The sequence below is a fragment of the Lepisosteus platostomus genome, chromosome 21 (assembly GCF_059453375.1).
Source record: "Lepisosteus platostomus isolate fLepPlt1 chromosome 21, fLepPlt1.hap1, whole genome shotgun sequence".
NCBI lineage: Eukaryota > Metazoa > Chordata > Actinopteri > Semionotiformes > Lepisosteidae > Lepisosteus > Lepisosteus platostomus.
Window position 1 is genome coordinate 16,701,774 of NC_142631.1, and position 20,234 is coordinate 16,722,007.

A 20,234-nucleotide genomic window follows, 5' to 3' on the forward strand; every position below is an offset into this window, starting at 1 on the left:
AATTGTTTGGTATTGTAACCAAACTCTGCGCTATGGCTGGAACTAACCCTCAACTGAGAGATTTCAAAGTTATCAAGAAATCTATTGATTTGATTACATCATACCTCAAGGACCATATCTTAAAAGGGGGAGTTGGAATAGAGTTACTATTGAGCAAGGGCTGAAAAAGAGTGGGATTAACAGCCGATAGACATGTTCCCATAGCCATAGAGTTGGTTATTATTCAAAGAACTCATTGCGCAATTGGTGATGGTCATATGCTTGAAAGGGGAAGGCTAGGTGGTTGTCACATCGATATCTCCCTGAAATAGCATTATTTACTATGTCTTAGATTTAAAATTGGGGTTTCTTTGTGGGCTCCAGGCTGAGCTGCTGGGGGGATATCATTCCTACAAAGAGTGTTCTGAATCAAAGCAGCTTAGGTATACCAAAGCAGCAATAGGCTACCCATGCATTAGTCTGGTTACATTGTACTACTTCTACAGTAGTGATGCGCCTCTTGTATCATGATGACTGAAACTGAGCACAACGTTCCAAGTTAGGTCTATGGAATGAAATGTGGAATCTGCATTTCTTCCCATGTTGTAATGAGTATCAACCTTCACCCTCTGTGCTATGCAAGGCCGAGCTACCAGGCCCTGCTGTATTCTTGTCCTGTGCTCTTTCCTGACACAACAGACATCACCTCCATATGGAACATGCACAGTTTAATATGGTGGGGTTTTGAACATGTCCCGGTGGCCTGGCAATTCACAAAAACAGTTCAGCTAAGGGACTGTCAATTCCCGGGGTATAGATGGATATAAATATTCATCAGTTCATCAGTTATATGATATTCATCAGTTTTCTAACCTCCTTGTCTAAGGAAGCAGGAAGCATCAGACATACAGTATTATAGTTAAACAATTCTAGATAAGATATCCTTAATTGAATATTTTCATGGCTCAGAAACACTTCAAGGATGCACATTAGATTGTTTAATCAGAGTCTCTGATTATAAGAAGGCAGGAATGTCAGACTGATGAATGCAGCTGTATCACAGTCATTGTGATGCAAGATATTCATTCTCCTTTCCCGCTGAAGCTGCAAGAAGAGAGGAAACAGGAGAGTTGACAGGTAAGTCCGTCAAAAGTTTAAACTCCAGTGTACTCCTTTGTTTTTTGACTTTGTGTTCACTGTATTTTTAAAATCCCAAAGGCAGGACAAAGCTTACTCCAAGCTGCAGTCATTTTGTAACCTTAGGTGTCAGTTTTGCAGCTAGAAATTGTGGCAAGCATTACAAAAACAGTTGGATATTTAGAGAAGACAAGTATTATTCCAGTCTTTATAGATTCAGAACTGAGGATAGTTCTTTAGTTAGAAACCAAATTCTTTAGTTGTAAACTAATACGAAAACCTTTCAGTGAGATCTTTGCACATTCCAATGTCCCCTATTATACTTTATCTCTCTTTTCGTTGTGCAAGTTAAGAGCTGTTCAATTTGGCGGTGCTCTATGAATTTCTGTGTCTTTGGGTTGTCACTCATGTCTGTGTTCAGCAGACAGAGATTGAAACAGGCTAAAGTAGATTTTAAAATAATACAGGCTCCTAATTCAGAATGCTTTCAACAGTAGAATTAACACTTGGCAGGATGTTCTCCTTATTGGCTTAGACCATGCATGCTGTTTTATAACTGTTATTATTGTTTTTGATGTTATTACTCTGATATTATTTTTTGTGCATTATTATGATTAAATATTCTAATAATTATTATTCTCACTCTGGTATTACGGTGTTATAAATGACACTGGTGTGAGCATCTTCACCAGGTCCTTCTCAAGAATGGGAGCTCCTTCTAAACTGGCTGATTGTGGTTAAGCGAAAGCTTTCATTTATCGATTGCTATTCCGCGTTAGCAAATGGGTTCTGGAGCAAATCATAGCCTCCGGGCTGAAATAAAGTGAGCCCCCATTGAAGTCAAAATTTTATTTTGTTTTTTTTTTTCCCTCGATTGAAGTCATTGCCCCGCGTCTGGAGGGGAAGCAATAAAATCAGATTTGGGGCATTTCGGCATACGTGCAGCAACGGCAAACACATGCAGGACATTGGGACTTTTAACAACACTGGAGGAAACAGTTCTGAGAGTGGAAGGGGCTCTGTATGAGTAAATGGCCCCAGGAGAGGTGCAAGACGTCAGCTGATCAGGACGGGGTCTGCTGTTGGCACTGCCTTCTGCGCTGAGCTGAAATCCTGAGGATGTATTGTCCCAGAGCCGGAATGGGTTGAGACCTCTCCTGGGGTGGGCGCAGGGCTCCGCAGGGCTCGTGTTTAACCCCAGTTGTGCCAGTCGATTGATTTGTACTCACGTAGGACTGCAGGCTGATAGGGAGCTGGGGGTGGGGTGGTGGGGGGTCATGGCCGGTCGATAGGCAATCTACTGTAAGTCCTAGCGGAAGTGATGGGACTATTTGAGAGATGAAATGGCTCCTCTCTAGTGGAAAGAAAGGCTAATCTGGTGCAGATGTGCCTGGGCTCAGCAGGTGTGCGGTGATCTCACAGCTCTCGTGGGCAGCAGTGTGGGGATGGGGAGCTGTTGATTTTTGGTGGTGGTGGTGGTGGTGGTGGTGGTGGTAGGGAGGCAGAGAGGATCTGACAGCCCGAACCTGCAAGGATGTTTTCGGGAGCTCCTCTCTCCCAGATTCTGTGAATCTGGATCTTCTCCTTCCTCCCAGCCCTCTCCAAGAGCCCCGACCATGTAGTTGTGCATTTATTACAGGGGTCGAGAGGTCCCGTTAATAAGATTGGGCCGAATTAAAAGGGTGGGGAGAGGGAGGCAAATCTAACTGGATAAGCAGTGGTGTTGGAAAATAGCAAATAGCAAGTGATGCGTCCGTGTAAAGGCTTTTAAAGAAAAGGAAAATGGTTTTAGTGAGGTGATGGTGTGAAATGGGTGCATTCATAGATACTGTCCATAAAACCGTCGAAACAGGAGAAAAAGCCATTAGGCTCATTTATCTTGCAAGATTGGCAGCAAAAAACTGAGATGAAAATTCCATCCAGCTCTTTCTTGAAGGTTTCCTGGGTGCCGCCTTCAATAATGCGACAGCCTGGCTTGATCCGGGATTCCAAAATCCTGTGGATGGAGTTCCTTAAAAATAAACTCATTTAGCTCTTTCTGGTCATCAAAATATACTGTACGAGCTTTAAAGCATAATACAGCCGCAGAGCACAACCAATCACATCTATTGATTATGCTAATGACATTTTGCATTGTCAGAGATGCAGCAGTTGTGGAGATCTTTTCTACCTCTACAGTATATGTACTCGTATATGGTAGGTTTTCCCCATACAAAAAGGCAGCTGTGCACGGTTGATTTGAAAGCTTCAGAGCCTTATATTGAAGGAAACAGCCTCTACTCAGGATGCAAAGTCACAGTGTCCTGCCCTGTTTTGCTCAACATTTACTGTATGCTTCATCTTCATTTAATGTGGATGTGGAGGATTTCTAAAAAGCAAGCCTTGCTCTTTCATTAACCTAACTGTGCTGGAGAAGGCCCTCAACAGGTACTGGAACATTTATGCAGTTGAGTGTATGAGAAAATGGCTCGATTTTTGTTTCTTTTCAAAATATTTCCCGCCAATCTGCAAAGGACGAAGTAGTGTATAAGAAATGAAAAGAAAGCTAGAACACCATGGCTCAGCTGTTGGAGTTCACTAACCGTGGACTTCAGTCAGCTACAACAGCAACGTTCTCAGCATTTGCTTCTACACTAGACTCAGAACTTTTCGTACCTGTCTAGAACCCATTGGCTATGTTTGTACAACCAGGGAGAAGGCTGAAAGACACTGCCTTGGAATTAAAGCACCCTGCTGATGTTAATTCACAACTGTAGATCATCCCAGGCTGTTCAATTACACTGCAACCATTCTGGTTGGAAATATATATGCAGCAGGCTTGTGATAATCAGTTCGGCTCAGGAGCCAAAAGAATTGCTTCTGAAAAAGTGAATGCTCAGATTAGCCACTGAGGCTGAACAGCAGCTGACTGCCACCAGCACAGGAAAGAGCTGGAGAACAATCGTTTACATGAAGGGGGCAAATCTTCTGCATGAACTACTGCAAGTCTTCCCAGTGTGGATCCAATTGCTCTTCTCCATCCCAAAACCTCTTCCAGCGATTTCTAGACACTGTCCACCACGGTGTCCCAGCAAAGCGTGGTAGTGCTGTACGTGACTCTCTGGATGATGTGTATGGGGACTATTAAACCTGACAGCCGTGTAGTAGTCTTCTTTAGAGGTTCAAGGAAATAAAAAGGGTCTGTCGTAGGTGCACAACATATGGTTGAAACATAAGAACATTTGCAGGATGGAAACTATGTTTCAGATATAGATATGTTGTGTGTGATACTCAGTCTTGTCAACAGACACTGCAGTCAATGCTGAAGGCATTCTTTCTTTTTTCTTTAGATACGTGCGTAGAACACACCTAGATATACGCTGGTGATTCATTTCTGTTTCAAGCTGATGGATCTGTGATTTGTCTCCAGCGACTAGGTGATGGAGGAATCCATTCCCATCCTTAGCACAATGTTGACGCAGTTCCTTCTAGATGTGTTGTTCATCAGACAAACCACGGCCAAACCGCCCTTATGTTAAGTGCCCTTGGATGATCTTCTCTGGAATATCCACTCTTTAAGCGATCAACAATTGCTCAACAGTTGCAGTATTCACTGTCAGACTTAGCTTCCAGGAGCATTGTTTTTCTTTTAAGCATTTTCCCCCTTTCACAACATTGGGGGAATCACATACGTACACTGACCCTCAGGCAAACCTTCCTTTCTTGGGTCATAGATCCTGCCCTCCTTTGTAAGAATTGGATCACCTGTCTTCTCAAACACACACCATGTGTGGTAGAGTTCTGGCCTGGGAAACCAGAGCCCCCCCATACTGGTTCAATGGATGTTGATCCTGAATATTACTTGACGATAGTTAGCCTGTGTCTGGAAGTATTGCATGTGCATTGGTTGTATATTTTTTTTACAGAATGACAGGACAAATTGCCTGCAAAATGTCCTTACACATATACAGGTCTTTAAACATCCATGCATGTTCTAACAGCTTCTTCCAATTCAGGGTCATGGGAGAGCCAATGCCTATCCCAGCACGCAACAGGCACAGGACACTACACACCCTGGATGGGACTCCTGTCCATTTGCAGGGCAGACGTACAAACACACTCATTCCAGGGCCAGTTTTCCTAGAATCCAATTTAATTACCAGCATGTCTTTGGACTGTGAGAGGAAATTGGAGCACCTGGAAGAAACCCACACAAACCCGAGCAGAACATACAGACTCCACACAGACAGCACTCCAGGTCCAGTCTTGAGCCCAGGGCCCCAGTGGTGTGAGGAAACGATGCTGATCACTTCAGCACTGCGCCACCAAGGGCTTTAAACAGCGGAGTGACTCATACAATGTCTCAGCGTTTTGGAGGTGATCTGGTTGCTGCGCTTAGCCATCCGTTTTCAGAAACGGAAATATATGACTATCTAGGGAAAGAACGTTTTACGTCCTGCAAAACGGGCTTCTGAAGATTTTCTGTCAACATCGGTTGTGCTTTCATCCCTCTCCGTCTTTTCAGTGAAGGAAGTGGACAGCAAAGGGCAGAGAAGAGAGAGATCTGTTTCAAAGACGCCCTGCCTGCCAGGAATCGGGTTCCACGGTCAGGACTGAACACCAGAGGCAAAGAATACCTGTCAGACCGGGGACCAAGATCACTTTGAAATTTGCAGAATAAAATGAAAGAATTAATGATCCTTGACCCATGTCAATTACCCATCATTTACAAATCCTTAAGGCCCCCCTCTCTCTCAAGGGAATTCCCCCCGAAACAGAAGAAGTCAGGAGTTCTCACTGAAGAGATTCTCCTAATTGAGGCACTTTCTTTTCCTCTGAAACAATCTCTCCCTCTCTCTCTCAGACTGAACAAAAGACGGCATTGTGCCCTTTGTCTGGCCTGCGGCCTGATGTCGTACAAGCAATAGCATTCAGTGCAATACAGGTGAATTCTTAGATTGCAGAGAAGATGCAGCTCCAGGTTGTCCATTTGGACTGGTGGGCCAATGTTGGAATTCTCTTCCTGAGCAGATCTGTCATTTTGTCTGTTTAATCAAACAGAGCTGTCGATTGCTGCGGAGCTGTTAATTTTATCCCCAGAACCTGGCTTTGTCAGAACTCGCCACGACTGGTCCAAATGCAAAATCAAATTCCCGATTCACGATATAATTAAGAATTATATTTGCCATCATTCACACTTTGAAATCCCAAAAAAGAATAATGTTTTGAACGTGAAAAGCGTTTGTACTGCTGAGGTGTGTTCATGTTCAGTGTTGTGACGTGTAAGGGTTAGGATTAGAGCTGGGATTTAACCCCTAGCGTGTGCATAAAGTTTCATCCCTGTGGTATCCTGTCGGAATTTATTATGGATCGGCATTCATGGTCTTAGATGTTTACGACACGAAGTGAAACTTCTGGAAGCGGCTTTTTGGAGATTCTTTTTCTTCTGGAAAACACGGACGTGCTCTCATACGAAATTACACGAAAAGACGTGAACAAGTATCGAAAGCAGTCCTGTGGCCATGGAGGGACCGTGATACAAGCTGGTCGGCAGAGGAAGGGGGCGGGTGTCTTTGACATAAGGGCCTGCCTTCATCTAGTCATTCAATCTCGGGGTTTGGTGACCTGGTTCTGTCAGGGCCTTGCTGTGCCCCAGGAGCACTGACCTGTTTACGGAACATCCAGCACAACAATGCACTGGCAACAATGACCGGGGGGGGGTCAGTTACCAATTAGTGATGTGGAAGAAGCCGGGACAGAGGCTCTCATTGTTGGGCACCTGAAACCCAACACCTCCAGCCTGACTCGGGCCCCTGTGCTCTGGGAAAGGCTTCGGCCGGCCGTACCCTGGGAGTAGGCCTCACTCACCTGGGCAAGACAGTGGGCTAGCAGGGTGATGATTCAGGGGCCACGCTGAGAAAGTGATTCTCGGGTGAGAATGACCCCTTGTTGAAAGCTAAAAAGCTTCTTCCTTTTCCCCTCTAGTTGAGAAAAGTAAATTCTCAGCTTCATTTCGTGTTGTTTAATTATTTTCTCCTGGTGTCACGTTCTGCTGTAACATGTTGTAGTAAGATGTAGGGATAGGACCAACATTTTTATTATTTTTAACCTCTATTTAGTTAGAAAGGACACTTTTTATCTAAGCGAGGGCTTTATTTTCTAAACGAACTGTATTATTTCAAAAGCAAGCTTCTCAGTTTCAAACCCCTGAATCATTTGTAATCTGTCAATTATTTTGCCTCGTTTATCACGGTAACACCAAATTGTTTTACAAAGTAATAAACTAATAAAACCAGCTTTCAAATGATATCTTGTCTTAGGGAGGCTTTAGGCTGTGATGACATCGTTTGGTGTCTTGACGAATGATCACTGAGGGGCTGAATCTTATCTTCAATGAAATGTCTTAAAGCTCTAAATGGTATTAAATATTTCTGTCTTATTAAAATTTGCCGTGTTTGACAACTGAACATTCCTCCAGTGCTACAGGGAATTTTGTTATTGGGTAATTTAATTTCAGTCTCGGTTGATTTTTCAGTTGTATCAAGTCTTTACTCAAGTGATTTAAATTACCCGAGTTTTAATGATCCTTATAAATCCTGCTAGATCCTTCCCCAGTGCGGCACGTCCGGACCTGAGCTGGCCATCGCTGATGCTCTGGTATGAAGACATCTTAAATCTGAATTAATGAATTGATCTGGGGGGTCTTTCGCCCTCTGCTTTCTTTCAGGACCACCCCCATCCCATCAGAGCTTTCAGGGAACGTAGGGACGTCACGCTGGGGTCAGTGAGCCTCAGCCGCTGTCCTGACCCTGCTGAACCCGGTTAGAGATGAGCAATGTTAGGGTCAGGAGCTCTCCGGACTAGGACAATCTCCCCAGGGACCTTTCTGTTTCCTCCCTCCTCTCAAAGAGCTCCTGTGTGCGCCGCCTTTATCAAGCCCACCTGCTATAACTCATAGGCAGATGTTATCGCTGTCTGCCATTCTCCATTACCAGCTGCCCTTTCACCTGACCACAGGGTCAAAGTTCACGCCTCCTCCTTTCCAACCCATGTCTTCATTTGTTTCTGTTTTTTTTTTCCCACTCGTCGTGGTATGTTTTGCCTTTTTTGGAAGTCTTGCCATATTAAAAAAAGAGCAGCCCTACGGTAGAGATAACCCGACACGGGAAACAATATCAAGCTCCACGCAGAGGAGCCACAAACCCAGCAGTGCCTAGCAGCTGGACCTTGTGCAACTGGATCTGAAGCCCATGCAAGTGCTTAATGAGTGATCTCACGGCTGGGGGAATGATCCCTGGACAATGAGAGAGGGGAGGTCTCCTGTAGCAGGTCCCTTTATGTTTCTGCTTCCTCTTCTCTGAAGCCTGTGTTTTCTGTGTCAACAGTGACCAGACAGACTGCTCCAGGCTCCTGACAGCCTTTCTTTCTAATGCTCTGCAGAGCCTTGAGAAACGTCCAGGGAAACTGCGGTTCTGGCAGAAAGGCTGTGATGACAGAACACCGCAGCACATAAACGCCCGTTCGCGCCGACCCACGTCACACCACTGGAGGAGAAGCTAGCTCTCATCTGGTATTTGGGCGATAATTCATAACCATGTCCAGTGAAAGGCATGGCGGCAATTTTGGAAGTTACCTGTAGCAATCAGCCTCTCCTTGCTTCTGATGTCTCCCCCTGTTCCTGGCTTCCAGGGCTCTGATCGATGTGAAGGACTGATGGCATTCTTGGCATACTGCCCCTTTTCCCAGAGTTCACTGCAGGCCTGGTGAGCAGAGCGTAAAAGAGCTGCTTCAAGGGCAGGGGTACGTCAAGGGGCACAGCAAGGGTGCAAAGGGTAGATTAGGAGACTGCAGGATTCGAATTCAGAAGGATATTTTTAATCCAGTGAGACATAAGCATCGATCCAATTGAGATCGGAGTCCACCACACTTTAAATCTCAGAATACTGTTGCCCGTAACATACAGTATATACTGGTTTTAGACAGCTTAGACACAAACAGAAGTCATGGCATGTGCTAGTATCATCACCAAATCCCTCAGCCACCACTAGGGCTGCAGCAACTTTGTTATTGAGCTTGAGTGAGACGAAGTCAATCCTGTCATTCAGCGATGTCAGCTCAGGGTGAATTATGCATGAGCAGTCATATATAATCTCACAGGCAGTTTGGGTGGTGGAAGTCAGGAACAAGCTACCAACCCATGTGGTTGAAGCTGATGTCCTGGCAGGGCTTGGTTGAGATACTTTGTTGAATTAGTTACTAATTGATGGGCCGAATGACTTCTTTTCATTTGTAACTGTTATTATGTTCAGTGTGGGGTGCTGTAGTAGCTCATCTGTCACTTTCACAAAAGCTAATGTAATTAACTCCCTGTCAAGTGTTCTTTATCATTAACACCTTTTTTTTCATCTCTACACAACCGTAAAGCTAAAAAGAGCTTTTTTGTGGTACCAGGCTCTACAGATTATTTAGGATTAACTTGATAGCTTGTAACACAATAGCTAACATTTCTGCAGAGGATCACCAGAAATGTGTATCTCTGTGTAAAGTAGGAAAGGTTAAGGGAAAAGAAAAGCCACATTAAATGCCCAAGACTTTTAAACTGCTGTTATTCGTCGTAGAGAACAGAGCACAGGCTGTCTAAGGATTTATAAAGTGACCAGTGGAATTTAATTAATTTCTTTGTTCCGGTCATTGGGAAAAAAAAAAACTTTTGGAATGGAAAAGGGCTCTTCATCCAACTCATTTTTATTTTTTTTCCTCGGGACATCTTCTGATGGCTGTAATCCATCACACCCTGCCAGCCTAGTTAAGTAGTTGCTGGGGCTCTTCTTCGGCGGCGGTGAATTCAATGATGAGTGCATGCACTAGCAGCATTGTGGAGGGAGATCAGGTGGGAGGGGGGTCATTCTCTGCAAGCTAAGCCTCAGGTCCATTACTGCTCTTCCTCAGGGGCTGTGAGGTGTGAGACGGCGCTGCAGCGGTGCGTTATCGGTTTGCACACTGAGGGTGAGGGGGAGCTGGCAGAGAGCTGCACACTCTTTAACACGATTAATGCTAAAGACCTCTGGGCCGAGCGCTGCTTCCCAAGTTAGAAAGGTTCGTATCCGCTGCTGCATAAACGCAGCGGTGGCATCCCAGGCAGCGGTCAGCTCTGACACTCTGCTCTAGTGTTTAAGCTGTTTATCAGCTCACTCTTTTCTGCTGCCATCACCCTGACGAACCAGAGCACACGGATATGAAGACGGGGTGTAGTGTGTATATCACTGACTGTGAGCACATGACAGTAGCCTGACCTTCATTGAGCTCCATTTATTGTTGTGTTTTTTTTTTAACGTATTGAGCGGGGCTTAGATTTGGCATATTTTCTATTTATTTACTGGAAGAGAGGCAAAGGTGGTTTGAACTTACACCTCAGAGGCCCTGGGTCCTGCTTTCAGTTCAGTTTGGGGATGCTTCTGTGTGGAGTTTGCACGCTCTCACTCAATGGACTCCACGCTGCCACACACTTGGATTGGTGGATGTTTGAATGAATTAGTGCTCGAGTTCATACATTTATCCACTTAAACATTGCTTTTCAAACAGTGTGATGACCTGAAGAAGAGTGGACTGCATGGTTATGTCAGGAGGGGGACTGAGAAATAATACTAGTTCTCATTTCTATCCTAATAGTGTTTCCAATACTAGCATTGCTAGTTCTGGTACTACTAGTTTGAATAACTTGTATGGTTGTTATTCTGCAGTACTGGCTACTATAACATATTTTATACATCAAGTTTATTAAAAAGAGAGGGTCATGTGGACCTGACCTGACCTTTGACCCCATGTTTAGGCTTGGTTGTCCATTGTTCTGGAGTCTCTCTGCCAGTATGATTTTATGAGACACGATGCTTCTTCATACCTGAGTCAGTCTGCATCCGCAGGTTGACTGAGCAGCCAGAGAGGAAGGGGTTAACCCTGCCTGGGGGCACTGAGGAATGTTAATGGAGCTGGAAAGGAAGATGATGTCATCTTAACATTGCTGGGAGGGGCAGGAGGGGTCACCTAAGGGAACAGTAGAGGGTGAGAGAACCACACAGAAGGTTGGTTTAGTATTTTAAGATAGGACCCTGTCAGCTCCGCACTGAATGATTCATATGATACTTTGTAAAGCAGGGCTGCAGGGAATTAGTGCAAAAAAACGGCAATAAAGAGGCCTGCCTCCAGACTGGCAGGCAGAGAAAGAGGAAGTGGCAGGTGGGATTGTGAGTGCAAGAGGAAAGCTATTTGAGACAGTCTCACAGAAGCTTGTTCTGATGCAACGCTTTTTGGGAACACAGTGAAGAGATGTCCTGCAAGATCACAACAATCAACATATCACCTTAAAAAAAAAGATCCATCCTTCTTCAGACCACTTTATCCAATACTGGGTCATGAGAGAGCCAGATATTAACCTGGCAGGCAGTGTGCTAAAGGCAGGGTACCCCCTGGGTGGGACACCAGGCCATCATAGGTCCACACAGTCACACCGGGGCCAATTTTCCCAGAAGCCAATTAACCTGCCAGTAGCTCTTTAGACTGTGGGAGGAAACCAGAGCACCCAGTGGAAACGCAGGGAGAACAGATAAACTCCACACAAATAGCAGCAATGCTAACCACTGCATTGCCAAACCGCCCTTAAAAATAAGATGAAATGGTAAATTAGCACAGTTTCATTTCTCTTCATCTTCTAGTCCCTCTTCAGGACTCAAATACTTTTTATGTCACTGCCTTGTAACTAAAGCAGGGCTTTCCAAATCAACTTCATGACTCCAGTAAAGTAGGCTTCTAGTAAAGTTGGACTTTCAGCTACTTAATTGGACCATTAACTGAACTAATAATTCTATTAATTAGACCTTTTTAATTTTTTCTCTCCTAAAAGGATGGTTTCAATTTACCTTGGAATTCCTATGTGCAATACAAATGCTGGTGTTTATCAGAACTGAAAACAGCTCAAAAGAGTCTATTTAGTCAATTATTTGTTGAATGTGGGGTGCAATTAAATGATCTAGAGCTCTGCTGGAACAAAACCAGCAGACATGAGAGTCAGGAAGACCACTAGTCTTGATCCATTGCTGTAATGAGTCTCTAACACTGACCCTGCTTGGCAGTACAGTCCAGTACTTTTTATAGGCCACCGTTAAATGATCAATTTAAAAAGACATGGACCAGGTGCATTGTGATCAATGAGGCAGGTGAGTTGTCAAATTAAGTAATTTAGAGATCATTTGGGACCCTAATCTGCGTACCCTTCGGCCCTGAAGGACCTGAGTTCTCTTCATTGAAAAGATTGCTCGTTCAACAGATCAATAACCTAGAGGTGTTCCCAATCTTTAACATCGGGTCATCTATCAGATTCACCTGATTGGAGTTCTCCAGATGGGACCCCTGCTACAGGATGTCAGGCTCCTTCTTAGTTTTGTGCAGTGCTCTGAGGTGCGTTTTCACAAAGGTGCTATTTAAGAATAACTTCGCCTTTGGATTGTTTTAGAATCTTCTTAAATCTGTTGTAATCCAGGGCTCTCAAGACTCAGTTTCTGGAGGGCCTGTCGTCGTCTGGTTTCTGTTCCACACGTGTTCTCACTTCCATAGTTGATCTAATTATTGAATTAGCTGCACAATTTTAATACTGAACACCGGATGAGGGAACTGTATCTTCAGTGAGGTGAACGCCTTGTGTAAAAGACAAGAATTTGTTATGGTTTCATTGACTGCTCAGGTTGAAACAAAAACCAGTGGAGACCAGGTCTTCTGGGAAATGGTTAAGTCCGGTTCTTTTGCTAACCACTGCGCCACCATGCCTTCCAGTTTGCCCATTCACCACCAGGACTTATTTCATTGTCAAAGTCTATTGAAGCAACTGGTTGTCAAAACTAGGTGAAGCTGTAGGAAGCGCGAGGAAATCAGGCTTTATGTTTCCACAGCAAAACCTGTAGTGGTCTTTGAAATGCTGAATTAGTAAACAGGGACACCCTGGTGAACAGAAACAAGGGCATGTGATTCTGTTTGAAGTTGACAGGATATAGAAACCCTGAAAGCTTTGCAGGCCGTGGCGGCTGCTCAGGGTGTCGAGCAGGACACTGGCAGTAATTGAGAGGAGTTTAGCCGAAGTGCCCATTTCAACAGAGTCTTTCTCTTCTAGTAGATCAGTAAACAGATGGTGTTCTCTGAGAGGGAGCCATTAGCCGTGAGCGAACCAGTTTTGTTGGGAAGGTGGGGGCGGGACAAGTGATAAAATATTGATGTAAAAATAGAAATATTTTGCCTTCTGCTTAATGCTGCACATCTGAGGAGGTTAATGACTTATTTTTTGCACCGTATTCTCATGTTACACGTTTGATAGATTTTATTCTATACACCAAGGTACTTAAGAGTTGACTCCCTGTGGATTTACATTAAATCAATACCTTTTTAGAATGCTGGATTAAGTTACTGATAGTTTCCAAAATGTGCCACATACAGTAACTTGGTGAACAACAGAGAAGAGGTTGTAACTCAACACATGTGAGTATGACTGACTGCTTGGATCTGACGTCTGGATAGAACTGGTAGCAATGAATTTCAAATTGAGAGATTTTATTCACTTACTGACCAATTTCGCGTATAGAAGATAAGAATAAACTATACTTTCAGAACTATATTTTGTCTGAATTGTTACTACTGTACATCAAGGAATCACAAGTGAGAGGTGGTTAGTTGGCCTATTTTGCTGGTAGTTAGTTGTTACTGTAACTGACTTAAGAAGCTCATCCAGCTGTTTCTTGAAGGATGCTAGGGTATCATCTTCAACAACATGGCCGGGTAGTTTGTTCCACATCCCCGCAACCCTTAGCGTAAAGAAGTGCTTCTAGTTCTCAGTTCGAAATGCACTTCACTGTCATGCCCTTCTGTTAAACCGTTTTTGAGATGGTTCTGTTTTTAAGACTCTTTTTGGACATTGGACGAGCCTAATGTTCACTTACACTTAAGAGAAACAGGGGCCGTTAACATTTCTCGTGTGAAAACCTTACTGCTGTTTGTGAATATACTGTGATTATAATGAATTTTTTAGAAAAAAAACATTTGATTCTAGTCTGATTCTGATTTATCAGCTCTTTTTTTTCCTAATTACTGCCTGTGAACCACAGAAGTGAGGTTTTCTGCGCGTTGTTGACTTATTTTGGGAGAACGGCACATCGGTGCCCGTTCTCTGGCCTGTCGCCCTCTCTCTTGTCCTCCCTCTGCCGCTGGGAGGAGAGGACACATCCTCGGAGAGGCGGGTTTATTCTGCTGGGAGACGTCCCTGGGGTCCTTCAGCCCCCATGACAGGCTCTGTTCCTCTTGGCTTCTGTTCGTCACTTCCAGGCCCAGGGCTCAGGCCTCACGCCTCAGGCCTGCAGGCGACGCCACCCTGGTGTTTCCTGTGTCTGTCCTGCACCTACAGGAACTGAAGCAGAGGCCTCACAGTTCTCCCTGCGGAGAGGGGGCTGGGTCTAACCCATAACCAGCTGTCCCCCTGATTTACTGAACCCCTGCTCTCACCCCAGTGGGTCGGTAATGCAGCTCCAGTTTATCCAAATCAATATATTTATTTTCTTCCCCGTGACCCCTCTCCCAGGGGTCCCCTAGTTTGTTTGCAAGCACCACTCATTATGTCTTCGATTTGTTTCTGTAATAGGTTTTAAATGGCTGGGTCTCGTTTCAGGGAGAGCAAGGGCTCCTGTTAACCCTCTTCTCTCCAGTGTCAAGATCAAGGCCCGATGATCTGGCGCTACGAAAAGCGTGTATTTTGTTTGCTGTGCTTGTTCGTGAAGAAGGGTAGGGTTTGGCTTCGGCAGGTTGCGACTCTTTAGATTGCGAGCTCACCTCAATTTGCAATTTGTAGAAGAAGATGATCTTCTAATAACTCGGGAAACAGCGCAACAAAAAGGGGTTTGGCTCCATAGTGTCTGTGGGTCTTCTGGGCCACCGGTTTCTCCACCTTTCAAGGGGCTTCTGTTCTTTGACACCCCCTAACGGCCAAGTCACAGTCAGATTTAGAAAATAAATAATAACAACGATAACACTATCTGAAGCATTGCAAGATTTGGAATGATGTCATGCAATCTTTTCCTTTTCCATGCATATTTTACTGTATATATTCCACTGTAAATTGTGTTTTCCTAACAGGAAGGATCAGTGATTAGTGGGTGACCTTAACTGATAGTGGCCCAGCCTTCCCAACACACAGTATAACTCACACACACGACTCACTTTCCACATCTGATCTAAACCTTCCATTTTAGCATAAACATTTTCATTGGAATGAGGTATGCTTAAATATCTCAGGTATTTTTTACATGACCTGGGACCCATCCTGGTGCTTACACTGCTGGAGTAAAGCTGGAGTAACTCGGCTGTGAATTTATACACAGAACTGAACTTTTGGTTAAGGCACACACTCAAAATTGCTGGACTAAATTCTGATGTCCCACGCTGACCGCTATGGGGTGTTTCTTTGGATCAGGTCTTATAGTAGAATAATCCTGTTCAGGCACTACTGTACATCTAGTATCTGAAATGGATCCCTGAGTGCTCACAGTCAAGGTGAGCTTATAATCAATGTACAGAAGGCTGCTGCTTCCAAAATTTTGGACATTCCTAAAAATTCATAAATATGCTACAGTTGTAAATATGGCCGGCAGCCATATCAGCCCACAACTTACAACCGGCAGCCCACTGACGCTAAGCAGGTGTGAGCCTGGCCAGTACCTGGGTGGGAAACCTCCTGGGAAAAACTAAGGTTGCTGCTGGAAGAGGTGTTAGTGGGGCCAGCAGGGGGTGCTCACCCTGTGGTCCATGTGGGTCCTAACGCTCCAGTATAGTGACGGGGACACTATACTGTAAAATAGCACTGTCCTTAGGATGAGACCTAAAACCAAAGTACATAAAAAGTTCTCAAACAAATTGTAGGGGCGTTATCTCAGGCATCCTGGCCAAATTTTCCCCTGCCCTTTACCAATCACAGCCTCCTAATAATCCTCATCTATGAATTGTCTTCATCACTCACTTCTCCTCCCCACTGAGAGCTGGTGTGTGGGGAGCGTACTGGCGCACTATGGCTGCTGTTGCATCATCCAGGTGGGGCTGCACACTGGTGGTGGTGGAGGGGAGTCCCCATTACCTGTAAAGTGCTATATAAGTGTAAGGATTCTTTTAAATAAACCTGACTTTAGCTACTTAAACTGGAGAACGGTTTCTCAAAGACCTGGGACTGACAGGTCCTGTGGAACTGTACGTGCAGGGGCTTGTGCGCTTTGTCTGTATCTCGGTGCGCACAGGCGAGTCTGGATTTTGAGTGCATGAACGTAATTAATACATCCATCCATTTTCCAACTGCTTTATCCCGTTCAGGGTCGCGGCGGGAGCCAGGGCCCATCCCGGTCGGGATATTCCCTGGACTGGATTTATTAGATTTCCTATCATGCATCGCAAAAGTTTGGATATGCGTGTGGGCTGTTTCTGCACTCGTGCATTAATTTGTGATGTTTGCATCTGTGCATTCTGTGTGGTTGTGTGTATATAGTTATGTAATATAATAATTTTAATAAACTTTATTTTATATAGCGCCTTTAAAGGTGCCTTCTCAAAGCGTTTTTGTACATTTGGCATTTCCCTTTGTGTTCATTGTTTAGCTCTGTGTGTGTCTGTGCATTTGCAAGGCGCTTGTCTGTGTGATGCTGTATGTATGGGTTTATATTCTGTATGTATGTTTTGCTATCTGTGTGATGTATGTGTGATGCTGTATGTATGGTTTGAAATTAAAGGTATGGTTTGCATCTGTGCACGTAATGTTTGTGTGACTGTGACTGCTATTTGTATGGGTGGCTGTGTTTATATTTGTGTGCATAGCACAGACACTGTCACAAAGACCTGAAGCGGTGTGCAGGATTGTGCTGATGTGTTTTAAGAGCCCTGTCAAGTGGAAAATGTTGGTTTTGAAGAGCTCTCCAAAGATACACAAACTCAAACAAGAGAAGAGTGCATTAGGGGGTTCTGTCGCACATCTGACATTTGGCTATTCAGCTCTTTCCACTTAGCTTTTTTTTTCTGCAAATAATAATAAATTGAACATGAAAATGTGTTCTTAATGGCTGCAAATATTCAGGTGTTAGCAGATGGGTCTCTAAAGACAAACCCGGCAATTGCGTTCAGAGTAAAAAGAAATGCACTGTATGTATAGATGAAATAGGTGTGCTGTTGCTCTTGTGTGTGAGAGTAAGGGGAGGGGGAGGCTTGAAGTGTGGGTTAAAGCCATAGAACTATCGTAAAAGGGAAAGGCATCGATGTTATTGAAAGGGAACAATAAACCCATTAAAAGGCCATTTCTCGCTAAAGTGACTTGGCTTCCACAGAAACACTTCTTTGATTCAAGGACAAAAAGGCTTCATTTTAGAAGAAAAATAAAGAAGTAATGCTTGTAAAAGGATAATCTGAGGACATGGCATAAAAAAGTTATAGATCTAAAGAAGCAGGGAGACATGTTGCGTGGCTTTGAGCGTTCTGCAGCAGAAGCTAATGGTGGCTGTGTGGAAGACTGGGCTGTTATTATTCTGTTCCTGTAAATTTTTTGTCTGCGGCTTTTCTTCTCTCACTCCTCCACCATTTCACTCAGTGACCTTGGACTGGCAAAGCAGAACCCTGCAAAAAGACAGTGTCTTTACAGGAACGAAATGCCGTACTACAGAAAGCAGTTCCAAACAGAATGGTAAAAATTGACAGCTAGAGAACAGTGAGGCAAGAGAACAATTAAAGACACCAAGAGCAACTCTGAAGCTTTAAGACATAAAAAAGAGTTGTGTAAAATTGAATAAAGTCAGTTCTTTCCAGTCGTTGAACTTTGTTTCTGACAATTTATGAATGTGCTATTAATACGTGTAGAGAAATTAACAAGCTGTTCAGGACTCAAAACATAAATGGTAAGGCATAGGTGTTAACTTATTTTTTTTGTACACTTTTCCTTGACTCATGCTTCTATCACATTCAATTCTAAACTAAATATCTCTCAGCAGTACTGTTTCTGCCTTTTCAAAAACATTTGCAAAAAGCTGAATGACTGTGGAGATTGATTTTCTGTATTAAAGTCAACACTGTTTTAAGCTTTTAATCCAGTGGGCTGAATTATATCAAGACTGAGGACAAAGCAAAAGGCTCCGTGGGTGTTTTAATTTATTTACGCTTTTAAACCAAATACATGTGTAACACGCGTGTCCTTCACATAGAAATCCTGTTTATTTTCTCAAGCTTTTGTTTTTCCATTTCTGAATTTCTCAGTATTGAGTGCGCCCGTTTCACATAGCTACACGAGACAAAACTCTCCATAAAATACATTTAGCCTTCTCCGAATCAAGGATAATGTCCCTCAGACTGCTAGAACTCTGCTTTCTAAGCACTGGCTGGCCTTAAATGAAAATAAAGTCTTTCTAGCTACACTGGACGGTATTGCTTTTTTTTTTCAGAACACAACTGCGAGAGCAAGAACGATCATTTCTGTTCTATTTTCCTAGTGCTGTATCCTGAGCCTCTTTCTTTGTTAATTTTCCTATCAAAGACGACGAGGGGTTAAATGAACTAGAGATGCCATCTGACACAGCAAATTCTGTTAGGTGCAGAACAAAACGGGTAAAAAAAAATGAAATATCAAAACCGCTTTGAACACACGAAGCACCTGCTGAGGTGCCCAATACTCTGTTCCGCCCTCAATATTATGCTGTTCAGTTTCAATTAAAATGCAATGAGCTCTCTCTATCTTTAACAGCACACAGGATGATTAAAGGGCCGTGTGGAATAAGTGATAGAGGAATGACCGATTGATTCCTGGGATAATATTCGCTGCCTTTTTAATTTTACAGAAAAAGCTCGAGGTTCGGAACTAGACTAAAGTGTGCCCTGTGCTGTTCGTAAGTTTAGGTATTAGAATACATTTTACTAATTAAAAACAGTGAAGATAACAGTTTTTAATCCGTTTTTTTCCCCTCTTCCCACTCGATAATGTTATACGTCCTATCGGAGCGTGAAGCGACCGGCTTCTTAATGAGCTGTAGCAGCGCATCGTCGTCTCTCCACCAGAGGGCGCCCTGGTGACCCCACTCAAAATGTTCCGTTTTTGATGTACAAGACGGAATGCATTTCGCGTTTACGGTTCAATGAAAACGGGACTTCAAATAAAATTCTCCAAAAGCCGAGTTAATATACTCTGGACGTTTTGCGTTGACTGAAGTTTGCTGTTACTGTAAACGTTTAGTAAATTAATGTCAGCGACTAGGTCAATAGTATTTCATGTAAATAGAATCGTGGGTAATTTGTATTGTAATTATATTTAATTGCATTTCTGAGTTATACGATTTAAAGTTTGCGATTTATCTCCTGTTAGCATTGTATTGTCCTAATCCGCACGAATATGCTCAGACAATACTATCAGCTGACACGTACCAGAACAAATCAGCTACCAGCTTGATAGGGAAGGGTTCACCTGTTTGACCACTCGGTTATTAACAAAAGGAATAAAAAGTTAAAATATTGGTAATATAAAAACATAATCAGCAAATGATGGAAAACATTGAAGAGGCATATTATTTCTTTTGGTTCACAGCCTACCGTGATATATATAGCCTACCTGCCTTGCGATAACTGAACAACGTCAATGTAGCAAGAAGGCTCTACAGCCGAAACGTTGTGTTTCTTTTTTTCTCTTTTCAGCAGGGAATAAACCTCTGCTTGTCGATCCAGCATGACATTGCAGATCAACGTGGAGGTTATTTCTCGTTTCTGCAACAGTAGTGTTAAAGCGCCGCCCTTCCTCACTTCGTCCCGAGGTTACAAGGGACCTGCTGATTTTTTTTAAAATTTCAAAATAAACTTTATTCCCCTAGTAAACATTCGAACAAACTGTCAAACTCACGCGACATAAAAGCTGTCTCAGTCAGGTGATTGGCCATTATCAATCATTGCAAGTGGATGAGGGGACTGGATTTGCGTAATGAAAGAGTCCCTCCAAGCTTTCCCTTGCTTTTGTCCATTTCCCTGTCCCGGCTCTGAAACTGCAGAGCCGGAGCTCAGGGAACAGGGATTTCATCTTCAGTCCCTGTGCAGGTGACGTCATGCTT

The 20,234-nt window shown here is 43.7% G+C and overlaps 1 long non-coding RNA gene across 2 annotated transcripts; it reads right to left on the bottom strand.

The window, feature by feature from the left end:
- Positions 1 to 954: 954 nt before the first annotated feature.
- Positions 955 to 19,953, bottom strand: LOC148644110 (uncharacterized). 2 transcript variants are annotated; one of them, XR_015928926.1, is made up of 4 exons: positions 19,745 to 19,953; positions 14,956 to 15,101; positions 10,994 to 11,136; positions 955 to 1,083 (listed from the first exon to the last, which is right to left on the bottom strand). It is a non-coding gene; the product is annotated as an uncharacterized LOC148644110 (long non-coding RNA). The 2 variants fall into 2 exon arrangements; XR_015928927.1 differs by lacking the exon at positions 19,745 to 19,953 and adding an exon at positions 16,139 to 16,606.
- Positions 19,954 to 20,234: the final 281 nt, after the last annotated feature.